This window comes from Cyprinus carpio, chromosome B4, assembly GCF_018340385.1.
Source record: "Cyprinus carpio isolate SPL01 chromosome B4, ASM1834038v1, whole genome shotgun sequence".
Taxonomy (NCBI): Eukaryota; Metazoa; Chordata; class Actinopteri; order Cypriniformes; family Cyprinidae; genus Cyprinus; species Cyprinus carpio.
The window spans coordinates 37251280-37267755 of NC_056600.1; the positions used below are offsets into that span (position 1 = coordinate 37251280).

The following is a 16476-nucleotide window of genomic DNA, read 5'->3' on the forward strand; positions in this document are numbered from 1 at the left end:
ATGGCACTGCACGCGACTGGTGGGAAGTAAGTCGCTTCCATATAAACACTTGGAAGGAGTTTGAGTCTGCATTTCTCTCTGCTTTTTTGTCTGAGGACTATGAGGATGAGCTGGCTGAACGTGTCCGCACTAGAGTTCAAGGGGATAAGGAATCAGTAAGAGACTTTGCATTTACTTATCGAGCATTGTGTAAAAGATGGAAAGCCACCTTAACAGAAAACGAGATTGTCAAAATGATCCTAAAAAATATCAAGCCTTACCTTGCAAATCAGTTACGCAGTCGTGTGAACACTGTTGAAGATTTGGTAAGACTTGGACACCAATTGGAAAAAGACCATGAAGAACAGCTTCGGTATGAAGGTCGTATGGGCTTTAAACAACAAGCCAATTCACAAAAACAATTATCCAACCGATCTGCTGAGAAACCGTTTGTTCAGTGTTGGAGATGTAACGGACCGCATCCTCCAGGAAACTGTCCAAAGTATGTACATCCTCCTTCTCCGCAGTCTTCTGGTCAACATCAACAACATTTCACCCATGAAAAGTATTCTCACCACTCTGCAAAGTCAGGAGGCCGACCATCCAATAACACTGTAGCAGCCTCTGAAATACCACAGGCACAAGCAGAAACTCAGAAGATTCCAAGATCAAATGCATTCATGACCATACCTCAACAATTAGTAGTTCCAATTAGTATTGGATCTTGGTCTGGGAAAGCGATCGTGGATACTGGAGCAAGTTACACGTTAATTCATGAGAATCTTATGGAGCAAATTGCAAACCCTCTTCATCTCCAACCTTGGTCCTGTGGTCCTCTTTACTTAGCTAATGGCAAAGCTGAGGGTCCTTTAGGATGGATAAACATTAATGTTCATCTGCACAAAAAATCCATCACCGTACCTGCTGTGGTTCTCCCTTCTCAAGCTCTTGCTTATGCCATCATCTTGGGATTGGACTTCATTTTTTTCAGTGGCTTGCAAATTAATGTCAGTGAACAAAAATATTATTTTCAGTCAGACCCTTCTGAAGAACATCCATTCCAACCTGGAAATGCTAGTGAACCACTGGTGAACTCCCCACCAATGAAGGAAAAGAAAAGAACTAGCAAAGGCAAACTAAACCTAACCTTGTTAAGTGCTGTTCCTCCTCCCTTAACCATGTTACAAACTGACAGTGTGGATGATGCAACCTTAATTAGAGATGCTGTAAGTAAAGCACATCTACCTATGGGTGGAAAACAACAGCTACTTCAGATATTAGAAAGCAAACCCACAAGTATGTACTCACCAAACTGGGGCGAACGGATGCTCCTACAACATTACATCTATACTACCTGCCAGGTTCCTATCAAACAACGGCCATATCGGTTATCCCCTGTCAAGCAACAAGCAATGGAGGAACAATTGGAAGTAATGTTGAAAGAGGGGATTGTGGAGCCATCACATTCTGCTTGGGCCTCACCTGTAGTTCTGGTTCCAAAGAAAAATGGAAAGTTAAGATTCTGTGTAGACTACCGTAAAGTTAATGGAATTACTGAAAATGACACTTACCCTCTTCCGAACATCACTGAGATCCTAGAATCACTCTCCGGGGCATCCATTTTCTCCACTCTAGACCTTAACTGTGGATATTGGCAAGTGATGATGGACCCTGATAGTAAAGCCAAGACTGCTTTTATCGTGTCTGCAGGTCTGTATCACTTCAATGTCATGCCTTTCGGGTTAAAAAATGCACCTGCTACCTTCCAGAGGCTGATGGAGACAGTCCTGGGGGAGCTAAGAAAGAAAATATGCTTTGTCTATATTGACGACATTATCATTTATTCTTCGTCAGTAGTTCAACACTTCTATGACCTGAAAACTGTTCTCCACAGGCTGGAAACTGCCGGTCTCACTATTAACTTGAAAAAGTGCAATTTTTTCCTTCCAAAAATCACCTTTCTAGGACACGTGGTGAGCAATAAGGGCATCACAGCTGATCCAAGTAAAGTTAAAGCCATTCGTGCCTTTCCTGCTCCCAACACCTTGAAGGAAGTTCAGAGGTTCTTGGGATTAGCCGGTTGGTACCATCGGTTTGTGCCAAATTTTTCTAAAATTGCTGAGCCCCTCAATTCCCTGGAAAAAAAAGGGACAGGTGTTTAAATGGACAAAACAGTGTCAGCAAGCGTTTGACCAGTTGAAAGCATGCCTTACCTCGCCCCCCATTCTCGGCCACCCTGATCTGCAAGTCCCGTTCATTGTTTACACAGATGCCAGTGATACTGGACTGGGAGCCATTCTCTGGCAGAGAAAAGAACTAGGTAGGGAGGAGGTTATTGCATATGCCAGTCGAACATTAACTGGAGCAGAGATCAACTACACGGCAACAGAAAAAGAGTGTCTGGCAGTTATATGGGCCTTAGAGAAGTGGCAACATTACCTGGAATACAAGGTTTTCACGGTTGTCACAGACCATTCCGCTCTGCAATGGGTCATGGGATCCACTAAACCAACCAGCCGCCTCATCCGATGGGTCTTAAGATTGCAAAAATTCAACTTTGTCATTGAATACCGTAAAGGGAAATTAAACGTCGCCCCTGATGCTCTGTCCAGGTCATCAGTCACAGCAAAGACTCCTATCACAGCACTTTACACCAAGCAACAGACGGATCAACTTTCAGAGCTTCCAGTGACCGATATTGTTCTGTGGGAAGAACAGCATAAAGACTGTGAAGTAATAAAGTTGTTACAAGCAGTAGCAGAAGAACAAAGCCCTCAAACAGACCAATACGAAGTGGTAGAAGACAAGCTATATCACAAATCTCACCTGAAAAATGATCAAATACACTACAGAGTGTATGTTCCCAGCAGTCTCCGGCCAACTCTCCTGCAACATTATCATTCACACACCCCCTGAGTGGTCATAGAGGAATTTATAAGACCTATAAACGACTCCAGGAAGTAACGTTTTTGGCCAGGGATGTGGACGGATGTGAAACATCATGTCAAGGAATGTGTGAAATGCCAAATCCTTCGACATGATAACCAGAAACCTGCAGGGAAACTCCAAGTAGTTACCACCACTAAACCAAACCAAATGCTGGGAGTTGATATTATGGGCCCACTACCCCGGAGTACACAGCAAAATGAGTACTTACTGGTTTTTGTGGATTATTACTCACGATGGGTTGAGTTCTTTCCCCATGCTTAACGCCACCGCTCAAAATGTTGCAACAATTCTCAGAAAAGAAATCTTAACTCGTTGGGGAGTCCCAGACTTCATTCTCTCTGATAGAGGCACCCAGTTTGTCTCATCTGTGTTCAGAGAAGTATGTGAAAAATGGAGGGTAACACCGAAGTTAACTACAGCATATCATCCTCAAACAAACATGACAGAACGAGTAAACAGAACTCTTAAGAGTATGATTGCATCATATGTGGATGAAAACCACACGAAATGGGACCAGTTCTTACCAGAAATGAGATTCGCCATTAATTCTGCAATTCAGGAAACCATTGGATTAACTCCTGCAGAATTGCAGCTTGGAAGGAAACTGGAAGGGGCCTATGGACAAAATGCTACATGGTCCAAATCTCACTCCTGACACCACCTCCTATGATGTTGTTTCTCACATACAACATTTGCAATCTCAAGTTAAAGAGAGTATCAGAAAAGCCCAACATCGACAACTTCGGAACTATAACAAAAGAAGACGAGACAGCACTTTCAAGATCAAAGACCGGGTATGGCTGCGAAATTTTCCCCAATCTAGTGCACAACACAAGTTTAGTGCCAAATTGGCACCCAAATGGAAAGGGCCTTACCGGGTTCTGAAGTCACTGGGACCTTTAAATTATCGCATAGCGTTGGAGACCACTGGAGAAGATGTGCGCACTGCACATGTGTGCAATCTTAAAATGTGTTTTCCCACAGCTGAGCAGTTGGAGGACCAAGCAAAGAAAAGACTTCAAGACATCTTTCAAGAAACCTCAGATGAGGAGGAATTTTTAGGATTTTGATTCTTCTTCTATAACAACCCTGGGTTGTTTCATCCTGGGGGGGAGAATGTGGCATTACACATATTTGTACTGCCCCTTTGTTCATTTGACTCCTCCTTCCAACTAAAACATCTTAGGATTGGAGGACAGTACTAATTACGAGGAGTGTGTATATAGGGGGCACGTTCAAAGACTAAAAAGGGGAGTTTTCTTACTGACCAATTGCTCCGTGGAGGCAGTCTTTGACGGGTGAATGCTGGATCTCGGAGGGTGTTTCCGGAAGCTCGCGAAGAGGGGTTGGTGCTACGCTACCTGGTGGGTCTGTTGCTAACAGGCAATTCGCATGGCTGGCGAATTCTCACAGTTTTAAAAACAATCTGGAATTTTGCACCTCCCGAAATCTTTGATTTGGAGCTGGAGTGGAGAAGGAGCTAAAATGGGCTGCCGCCGCCGAGGTTCCGAGGTCACTCACTCCCGTGCTGTTTATTTGGTCAGTTGCTCTCACTAACCACAGAGACCACACACACACCCATACACACACCTATTTCATTTTCAAATCGTTAAAAAGTGGTTTTTCTTTCTTTTCTTGTTTGTTCGATTTAGTTTCTATTTGTTATTGAAAAGTGCGTTGCTTAATTATTTGAAAAGTGTCCATATTAATGATGTCATCAAATTAAAGTAAATCTAAATTGCATATAATTTCTGTTATCTTTCTTTTGTATACGGATGGTTTTGTCAGTCTGGGGTGCTATCCGGAATGAACTAAATTAAAGTGTGACAGGCATATAGTATATACCTGTCTGGCGCCCGAACAATAACTGATTATTTTCTTTTTGTGTTTTTTTTTTTTCTTTCTTCGAGGCTTTCGGCCTGAGAATCAGGTCAATGTGAGTGCTGCTGACGTCACAGTTTACGTGTGGCCTAGCGGTTACGACATTGCGTCGCCACCTGGGGCACCCGAGTTCGGTTCCCACTAAAAATATTTTTTTTGTTTGTTTTATTTTATGGTTATATTGTGGGGGACAAATCAACCACCGTTACACCCATCTTTCTTCCACCTAAGTTCCTATTTGCAACATTGCTGTCTGAGCTCCCAAATGTCACTATTTATCCATGGCTGGGTCTTGCGTTTCAAATTAATACGCTTGCAGGGTGCAATAAGGTCCTGTTCATCAACACTCAAATGTGAAGTCATAGGATCTAAAATAAAAGGTTGATGAACCTCCAGATACATATTTGAAAAAACAGGATTGAGCAGTCAAAATACAAGACCAACATACCTGAGTTGGTGTCATGCTAGGTTATGAAGGAAGAAGAGTGGTAAACAACACTGGTATATGATCAGAAATAAAAGCATCACAGAACTCAACATTAGCAATAGATAAGCCGTAGGTCAATATCAAATCTAGCGTGTGACCAAGAAAATGAGTGGGGCCTTTTACCCATTGTACAAAGTTCAAAGAGGACATAAGATTTAAAAAGTCCTTGGCTAAAGCATTAGCAGCACAACAACATGGCCATATTTGGTTATAATTTCCCCCAGAAACTGAGCAATTTCTGGTCTATAAATTAAGATGATCAGCACAGGTCTAGAAGAATTTAAGTAAATTAGCTGAGACTCAAAACTAGTAAAATTAGTAGTAGACAATAGTTTGCATCGTAGTTTGTTTTTAAAAAACGTCCAGTAAGACGGGGGGTGTTAAAAAGTTCAAAGTCAGGAGGGACTTATTCAGAGAAAGGACTTAAGTCACCTGTTTTTATCCAGGATTCAGTCACGCAGAAAAAGTCCAAGTCATTTGAAACTATGAAATCGTTACAGATGAAGGTTTTGTTGACCAGGGAGTGGGCGTTAGCAAGGGCCACCCTAGGCTGTGGGAGTTCCTGTTGAACTGAAGAAGAACTATGGATAGTGCGTAGATTATGATGATTGGCCTTCCTTTGTCGAATCCGCAGAGAAGTGCATCGCGACGACCAAGTTGGAACATCAGACAAGTCAGGTTGAATACACTTGATAGAATCCAATGATTGCTGCAATATCCGCAGACAGCAGATGGTGTCAAGCACGTAACAAACCCTCCCAGAATGAGAATGACAGCCAGAAGCCAGTGGTAGCTTTAGTCTCATGGCAACACCGTGAGCGAGCTCTGGGACTGGAGCCGACACTAGAGCAAGCTCTTGGGCTGACTGGAGATCCGGTGCCCTTCCTGGGTGGAACTGGGAAACAGGAGCACACCCTGGGCTTAACGGGAAAACAGGAGCTCTCCCTGGGCTTAACTGGGGATCAGGAGCCCTCCGTGCGCTTAACTCGGAATCAGGAGCCCTTCCTGGGCTAAGATGGGGATCAGGGTAGCGGTTACGTGGTGCTGGCACTGGAGGGCATTCTGGTGGAGCAGGCACAGCAACGTGCTTTCGAGGAGCTGGTACTGGAGTGAGCTTTGGGGGTGGCAGGCTTGCCACATTAATGTTCATTGGGCTTGCCATATGAAAGGCCATTGAACTAGAGTGGGCCGCAGACGGCGGGCTTAAGCCAGTGGCGGGCCATGAACTTGACAGGGGAACAGGCGGCTGCATTTACTTCAGGACGGCCGGAAGGCTTGTCGCGGGAATGGCCGGCAGATGGGTCCGAGGTTGGTGGTGTCTGTGAGCTCAGCGGGGCGATGGTAAGTTATCCCGATCCGGAACAGCGTTACGAGGATTTCCCCCTCGAGGGAGCTGGTGAGGGCGAGCGGCACGAACGCCCTCATGTAGATAATCGGGTCGGGGCTCGCTTGAGCTAAGGTGAGGAACATCACTTGTTCCTCCATTTGATCGGGGAGGAAAGAACGGGAAAAAAAAAAGTAATTTTTAAAAAAGGAAATCAAGCAGGGAAAAAAGGTGCCGCTTACTTTCGTTTAAAGGTCTGGAATTCTGTCACGGGGTGCTACTGTGAGGAGCATGGAGCGAGGAAGGAGGAGAGGCAATGTCCAACTCAAAGGCTTTAATAAATTTAAAGGAAAACACACGTAGCACTGTAGACACAAACAAGGACAAACAGGAACTACACGGAAACATAGACGTGACAATTATATTATATTAAGTTATATTATATTATTAATAATTTATTGATATAATATTATTTAATAAAATATTTTATTAATTATTAATATTAACAATTATTACATTATATTATAGATTACATTATAATATATATTCTGTTAATCAGACTTAGGCACCTCTTTTTACCTTGAGATCATTCTGAGGTAAAATACAGATTTAAAATCACAAGATATAGTTTAATAGCTACGATACTGTTTTTGAAATCAATCTTTGCATAGCTTTGACAGGAAACACTAGCAAGCTATGTCTTTGGAAAAAAACAATTAATAAAAAAATTATTATCGAATAAGCATGTAGTATTCTGTGTCCTAAACTCCTGAAACATTGGTGTCTCGTATGTTAGAGCAGGCACTGCAATTTTGTAAAGAAATTAATGAAATCTGTATGTGTTTGTGAAAATGTATATTATGTATTAAAAACTTCTTTGTTTTTATAACAGCAAAGGCAAAATAAATTTTGAATGGGATGCCGCACAAGCACATATTGCAGTATTGGTCGGGGTGCACATACTTTTGGCTGTACAGAGTAGTCCAGAAATGACACGTTTGCAGGAACTTACCGTAGTTGGGACAGTAATGAGTGCCGCCTTCAGAGGTGCAGTGCAACTGAATCTGGGAACGGTCGTAGGTTTCTCTTAGGATAAAAGATGTGTCACCTTTATGGGTGTTAAACTCGTATGAAAAACTATTCCACGAGTGATTTTCATATCTGATGTGGATGTAGCGATGGATTGCCAGAGACTCTTTATAGTATGTTGTGCTGCCAGGACCGATGTATGTATACTGAAAAGCAGAATTTGACATCCGTTTTTTCATCAGAAAAGCAGTAAAAAATGACATATAAATACAAATTTATTGTTGTGAGATATTATACCATTCTCAGTAATTGTCTGGCTAATTATAGGACATGCTAACTAGGAAAAAATGAACCATAAATCAGGATTTATAATCTAGAATTGCATAAATAATCTTGTGTAGTGAATGCACTGTAAGATCTTACCCCTCTGTCTTGAGTGGCAAAGTACCAGGTGTAAGGAGTCTGATTGACGACTGAAACCTGGGCACCCATGGTTCTGGATACTCTGTTACATTAAAACATTAAACTTTGGTCAGTATTTAATAGTGATGGAAGTCAAAGCTAAGATTAGAAAAACAACAACAACTGTAATGGTATTAATAATAACTTAAGTAAAAAAGAACCTGATTTTATTCCTGTGCAGAGAAGTCCATGACTGTGAGAAGAGTGAAGTCTCCTGCTCTTTATAAACTGTCCATCAGAATGAGACTGACATTAGTAATGACAGAAGGGGGCTGAGCTTACGATTATTTCATAGAGAGAAATAAATAAATATAAGATATAATATATCTTGTTTAATCAGTTTTCATACGCTATATACTTAACAAGAAACCAAGAGTTAAATATCATTACAGGTGACTTTAAGTGTGTTTAGTGCTTTGTATTTAAAGTTACAAGTGATAATATTTAACCTCTGGGCTTTTGTTCATCATAGACTCTAGTGTTTTATAAAACAAGAAGCCAAGATTTAACTCCTAGGTTCACACACTATACTAGTGTATGAGAAATGATTAAACGAGAACCCAGGAGTTAAATATTATCACTGGCAAATCTAAGTGTGTTACATTTATTTAAGACCGAAAAAGACTAAAAAATAACTGTAATTACATTTAATGTAATCTTATAGTAAAATACTGTTTAAAAATTGTGGAAAAGCTGTTTGTGATGAGTTTTGAGTCGACATATGACCCATCACCACCTGTTTTTTGGTGGTTATCAGCAGGGCTCGAATTGAGGGGGGATGCGGGGGGATGGCATCCCCATGGTCGAAAAAAAATGACAAAAAGCATCCCCTCTGTAAAACCACCATCCCCCCTTACCATCCCCTTTGAATTATTAATTTTGTGTGTTACGTAAAACATATCATGCACATGAAATGTTAAAATTCTCTACTTATGATCATTTACGAACTAAATAATGGCGATTGGCCAATCAGAACTTGGTACTGTAACAAGCTGTGCACAAGCGGAAACAATTTTTGTCATTTTGTCACCTCTGGATGCATCCTTGATAAAAGGGGCAAGAAAACATCTGGGGATTTGAACTGTACTTGGCTAGATGTGAACTTTGAATTGGAAAAGTACTTGGGCGACGACCGAGCGGCAACCTCCCGCTCTCTCTCGTGAAGCCAACAAGGAAGTGACTAAAACTGCAATTCATCATTTTTTTTATAACTCATCCATTTAAATTATATAAAGCCTTAAAGTTCTGCATAATTAAGGCTGTGGCCACTTGAGTGACAGGTGGATTGCCGCTGCTGACACTGCCATCGAGCTAGGTGGGTGTGCCTTCAGCAACCAGCTCCCGCCTTTTTGCCCATGTTCAATTATCCGGGAGAGTCGCACGGTGGTGGGTTTTCGATGTTGAGAATGCCCGCTCTGCACACTTTGAGCTTCAAAAACACTCTTCAGAAGTCTACAGGTGACGTCACGGACACTGCGTCCATGTTTTTATACAGTCTATGGCGATGACTGATGATGTTTCACAAGTCCACAAGAACACAAGTACAGACAAGAACGCATATTGAGAAACAGCTACTTGTTTCGTTTCTACTGAATCAGCCGTTTTGAACAAATCATTTGATTTGAATGATTCAATAAGTCATTTATTAAAACAAGGAAGTGCTGCCACCTATTGGCAGTTTTATAGTCATATTTATTTATCCATGATGGACGTAAGTACCAGCACAAAAACACATTCAGTAAAATATTGTTTAATTATAAATATTGACCAAAATTCCTCTATTTCAGGCCCCAGAAGAAGAAAAAAAACCTTATAAATAATAGTTAATTTAACAAGGCTAATTTTTCATTAAATAGAAACCTTTTTAAAAATTAGAAAAATTTTGTAATTAGAGTAAAATTAGCCAAAGGACCCAACCCCACCAACCACTTTTTGTGGAGTGTTCAGGAAATGTCTATCTTCATACTTGCACGTAATGACAGATAATTATCGGAATTAACAGAAAACAGGAAGATAAAGAAGGGAAGCTTTCAAACTGAAAGTTCAAGATTTTTAGAAAGTACACATAGAGTTCAATACAAGAAGATACAATACTACTTCATAGCCTTGATGTGGATGTAGCGATGGATTGCCAGAGACTCCTTTATAGATGTTGGTGCTGCCAGGACCGCTGTATGTATACTGAAAAAGCAGAATTTGACATCCGTTTTGTCATCAAAAAGCATTAAAAAATGACATATAAATACAATTTATTGTTTGTGAGATACTTATACCATTCCAGGAAGTTCTGGGCTAATTATAGGACTGCTAACTAGGAAAAATGAACCAGAATCAGAGATTATAATCTAGCATTGCACATATCTTGTGTAGTGGATGCACTGTAAGATCGTACCCAGCTGTCTTGAGTGGCAAAGTACCAGTGTAGGAGTCTGAGTGACGAGGAAACCTGGGCAACCCATGGGTCTGGATACTCTGTTACATTAAACATTACTTTGGTCAGTATTTAATAGTGAGGAAGTCAAAGCTAAGATTGAGAAAAAGCACCACAACTGGATGGTATTAATAATAACTTAAGTAAAAAAGAACCGATTTTAGTCCTGTCAGGAGAAGTCCATGACTGGAAAGAGTGAAGTCTCCTGCTCTTTAGAAACTGTCATCAAGAGAACTGACATTATAATACAAGAAGGGGGCTGAGCTTAACGATTATTCAGAGAGCGAAATAATAAATATAGAATATATATCTTGTTTCATCAGTTTTCATACGCTATAATCTAACAGAACCAAAGTTAAATATCATTACGGTGACTTTAAATGGGTGTTTCGTCTTTGTATTTAAAGTTACAAGTGAAATATTTACCTCTGGGCTTTTGTTCATCATAGACTCAGGGTTTTAAACAAGCAGCCAAGGATTTCACTCCTAGGTTCACACACGATACTAGGTATGAAAATGATTAAACGAGAACGCCAGGAGTTAAATATTATCACTGGCAAATCTAAGTGTGTTACATTTATTTCAACCGAAAAAGACTAAAAAATAACTGTAATTTACATTTAAATGTAATCTTATAGTAAAATAAACTGTTTAAAAAATTGTGGAAAAGCTGTTTGTGATGAGTTTTGAGTCGACCATATTACCCAGCACCACCTGTTTTTTGGTGGTTTCAAGCAGGGGCTCGACATTGAGGGGGATGGTGCGCGGGGGGATGGCATCCCCCATGGTCGAAAAAAATGACAAAAAGGCATCCCCTCTGAAAACCACCATCCCCCCTTACATCCCCTTTGAATTCTTCATTTTGTGTTTACGTAAAACATATCCTGCACATGAAATGTTTAAAATTTCTCTACTTATGAATCCTTTACGAACTAAATAATGGATTGCCCAATCAAACTTGGTACTGTAATAATCAAGCTGTGCACAAGCGTAAACAATTTTTGTCATTTTGTGCACCTCTGATGCATCCTTGATAAAAGGGCGCGCAAGAAAACATCTTGGGATTTGAACTGTCCTTGGCTAGAGGTGAACTTTGCATTGGAAAGTACTTGGGCGATGACCAGCGCAACCTCCGCTCAATCTCTCGTGAAGCCAACAAGGAAGTGAACTAAACTGCAATTCATCATTTTTTTTATAACTCATACCATTTAAATTATATAAAGCTTACAAGTTCTGCATAATTAATGCTGTGGCCACTTGAGTGCAGGTGATGCCGCTGCGTGACACTGCCAATCGAGCAAAGGTGGGTGTGCCTCAGCAACCAGCTCCCGCCTTTTTGCCCAATGTTCCTTATCCGGGAGAGTCCGCACGGTACACTCTGCCAAGATGGCGACGGCCCGCGTCTGCACACTTTGAGCTTCCAAAACACTCTTCAGAAGTCGACAGGTGACTCACGGACCACTGGCGTCCATGTTTTTATACAGTCCTATGGCGATGACTGATGATTTTTCACAAAGTCACAAAACACAAGTACAGACAGACGCATTATTGAGAAACAGCTCCTTGTTGTCGTTTCTACTGGAATCAGAGGCCGTTTTGAACAAATTAATCATTTGATTTTGAATGATTCATAAGTATTTCTTAACACAAGAGGGCTGCCACCTATTGGCAGTTTTATAGTCATATTTATTTATCCATGATGGCCGTAAGTACTACACACAAAAACACATCAGTAAAAATATTGTTTACTTAAAATATTGACCAAATCCCTCTATTCGGCCCCAGAAGAAGAATAAAAAAAAAACCTTATACAATAATCGTTAATTTAACAAGGCTAATTTGTTCATTAATAAACCTTTTAAAAATTAGAAAAATTTTTGTAATTAGAGTAAAATTAGCCAAGGAACCAACCCCAACCAACCACTTTTTGTGGGTGTGTTCAGGAAATGTCTATCTTCATACTTGCCACGTAATGACGATATTATCGGATTAACAGAAACTGGAAATAAGAAGGGAGCTTTCAAACTGAAAGTTCAAGATTTTTAGAAAGTACATGAGTTTTCAATACCAGAAATCAATACACACCACAATAAAATGTAATACTAGTTAATTTATTTTTTTAAATGAATGTTTTCTTATAAAGCCTCTTTTTTGGCCTCTCAGAAAGTTTCATCATGCTTAAGTCCTCACAAGGCTCGGATCTGCGTTTTTTCTTTTGAGTTCGTGTGTTTTTTTCCTGCCTGGTCTTGTTTTATAATTCAGACCGTATTTTTTGGTCATAAAAGTTAGTCATCATAGCGAATATTGTAAATACTAGTTTTCACATATATAAGCCTCAGTTTGTATGTTCAGGAGCAGAAAGCCATAAAGACTCATAACAGTTTTCGTTGCAGAAGTTAAAGTTTTGCAGGCTACATTTCTTGTTTTTATATTGCACCTAATCAAAGTCCAGTAGACACTATTGGAGCAACACTGCTTCTGAAAACTTATGTGACAAACAGCGGTAGAATAGACAGCTAAATTAAAAAACAAAACTATTAGTATTTTTCCCCTCCCGTATCTTAGCCCATGCAGCTGTCAACATTTCAAAAGAGATAATGTTCACAGATTGGAAATGTTGAGGATTTAGTTTTTACAATTTTTTTAAACATTGACCTTACTCACAAAAATAATAAAGCGATTTGGAAAGGATTCAGCTCCTTTTGCTGAAGCGAAGTTACTACCATATCTATTCCACACATTTTAACATGTTGTGAGGTTTGTGAAAACTGATACGTTTGAACATTCAGGTCACCTAGCCAGCATCATATGATATGGTGTTTCATATCAGTAGTTTGATTGTTAGCTCAACCAGTAGGCAGTGCATTTTGAGAGGTGAAACTGGTTCAACAGAAACAGTTTTTCAAACCTGGCATATACGGAAGTTCAGGTGTAGGGGATATTTCCAACGTGATGAGCATTAACTGTTTTAGCGACACTGCCCATATATTTGATTTCTGAACCCGCTGCCAATATACCTGAAGCAACCACAGCAATACGGTGCCTATATCAATGTATAAAAAGTGCCAGATTCACTTATGTGACCCGGTTTTAGCACCACTTCACTAGACTCACATTGAAACGGCCCACAAAACGGCGAGTTTACGGTGCGTTAAAAAAAAAAACGGTGTACAGACTATCTCTAGGCATGTATTTCCATGAGCCTCGGTGGTTTTACACTATTACAGATACAGTATAGTACAGCACACGTAGCAGTATTTAGGAATGAGAAACTTTCACTATGTTGTAACAGGCCTTCCACTCATTGCCTTGTTGAACTTATTTGTAGCCAAGTACTTCTTCTTACATATCATGTATTTTTGGCAGAACTGAGACAGTATAATGTTTTGTTGCATATGTCATTAATAATCTGAATTTGATTGTTAGAATTTTTTTGCTAAAATATTTTGATTTTGACGTGGAGTGTGACATTTTGTACAATGCATGTAATATTTGAAATGTTATTCATAGTTGAAGAAAAATTGTGAATTGTTTCATGAATTGTGTTAGTAATCGAGGAAAATGAAAGGTAAGATGAATGAAACGGCATCAACCTTTTTCTAAATATGTTCATTTCTCTTCAGACTATAATTTTGTATTACTTACACTTATAACAACATGTATGTGTACTACTTTGAAATGTGGCAGTCTCACGAATTTATTATGCCTTTTGAATGTTTAATAATCATCACAATAATCCAGATCGGATTCCCGTTTTCTATCCACGTTTTTAGAACCTTGAAATTATAATTAACTTTTCTTTGCCATTTTGGGGATATAGAAGCCTTTTTCATGGCTTTAAATTTGATTGTAAGACTTTTTTGATTTGACTTCTTATAACCTGCAAGACCTGTTTGTTTGTTGCAGCAGCCATTTTGGGTTGTTTTTTTTGTGACTTACTGACTGACTGTCAGATATCTTTCTCAGCATTTGCATTTAGATTACTTAAAGCTGTCATAAAGTAACACATAAGAGTGAATTACATATTACTAAGATATTTTTTTTGTTGAGATATTCTGTTTGGCAATAACGTAGTTTAATAGCAGAAAATCTTGCTATTTAGATGTTTCTGTTACTGATCTATAACTATTTTTGCACTAAATTGCAAATAGCAATGGATTATCTTCCATACCAAAGTGAAAATAGCTGTATTTTAACGAATCTATTTAACTCAGTGCAATAGCTATAATTCAGTACAGAAATCTAAATAGCAAGATTTTCTGCTAGTTAAACTACGCAACATTGGCAATTATCTGCACCTCACTATTGTAGTACATTTAAACATACCAAATATTGTATTGAGTGTAAATTTAATAATTTTAATCAAATTACTAAATGGATGGCACCCTATTGGACAATAAAACCTCCCTACACCTAACCTAAAACCCTACCCGATACTTAATTTTCAACTTTTTTATTTAGTTTCTTTTATTTTTATTGCAAATAAATGCTTTTCCAATGGATATGAATATTTGAAAAGGGAGAAAAATTTTAGAATTTTAAAAAAATTGTTTGCTTCAAATGCTCACCATATCCCCGTCCCAAAGAAACCCACAATAACTTGACTTGATTACTACAGATCTTGGGCTCTAATTTCTGTGGTCATGAAGTCATTTGAAAGACTTGTTTTGGCTTCATCGGAAGGACATTACTTGACCCCCCTGATGCGCCAACATAGACTCACTGCACTATATTCATCCTGCGTATCGGGACAGACCCGGGTACTTAATGTGAGGATCCTGTTTGGTGTACGTCACTCAGTTTTTACAACGATTCAATCCATCACTCCGTCTAGCCCAAACTAGCTCAGCTCTTTGTCCCCCACCTCCATCCTGTCCATTGGTATTAACAGCTTCCTGACAGACAGGCAAGCAGCTATGAGGCTCATCCAGCCCCTGATACGATCAGCACGGTTTCCCCTCAGGGTTCGCCTTGCCCCACTGCGCTTCTTTCCCTCTACACAACGACTGCACATCTAAAGACCCCTCTTTCAGCTCCTGAAGTTTGCAGATGACCCACCTCCAGCCCTGGCCTTTTTTTATGTCTTATAACATAGACAACAATCGATATAAAGTAATATGTCAGTAGACTGATTATACTAAACTTTAACTGATATAGGCTATTCGCTGTTCACGAATATAGCCATATATGTTTTTATAACTATATAGATTGTATAGGCCTTCATACGAAAGGTATGCTTGGGTTTTCAAGACTTGGTGACTAAGCTTCTGTTCACAATATCTGCTCTGGTGTAAAGAATAATAATATAAAAAAGTCCTATCAGTAAGCTTAAACTACCTGACCAATAAAATGTGCTATGTGGTTATTGTGTTCTTTTTTTTCCTGAAATTACTAATGTATCAGTGACCATCACAATAATGTTAATAATGCAGTTTATTTGCGTAAACAGCATGCTTACTTTTTTATTTCAGATAAATAATAACCTGTTGCAAAGTGAGCCAATGCAAATAAGCAGCCCACTCAGGAATCTGGAACACAGTTAAGACCAAGCGAGGCACACACTCCCATCTCTTCATAGTCTTTTCTAAAAAGTAAGTCTTTCAGAGCACATAAACAATATACATTTGGGAAATGCCGGGTATGTGATGTTCATTTATATATTTCAACATGACACATGAGCCTGCATTTATTTGATCCAAAATATAGAAAGTTGCATTTGCTAAAGCATATATTGTGAATATTTTGCTAATTAAAATAACTGCTTTCTATTTGAATATATTTTAAAATTTAATATATTCCTGTGATCAAAGCTAAATTTTCAGCATCATTATCAGTCTACTCCAAGTGTAACAATATACACTATACCATTTAAAAGCTGGGAGTCAGTATATATTTATATATATATATAAATAGATATATATTATATATATATAG

General features: G+C 39.2%; 1 long non-coding RNA gene across 1 annotated transcript; it reads right to left on the minus strand.

Annotated features, from left to right (window-relative positions):
• Positions 1–1315: 1315 nt before the first annotated feature.
• LOC122137102 lies at positions 1316–2890 on the minus strand. The gene is made up of 5 exons (XR_006154610.1): positions 2806–2890; positions 2193–2682; positions 1742–2114; positions 1551–1650; positions 1316–1469 (listed from the first exon to the last, which is right to left on the minus strand). It is a non-coding gene; the product is annotated as an uncharacterized LOC122137102 (long non-coding RNA).
• Positions 2891–16476: the final 13586 nt, after the last annotated feature.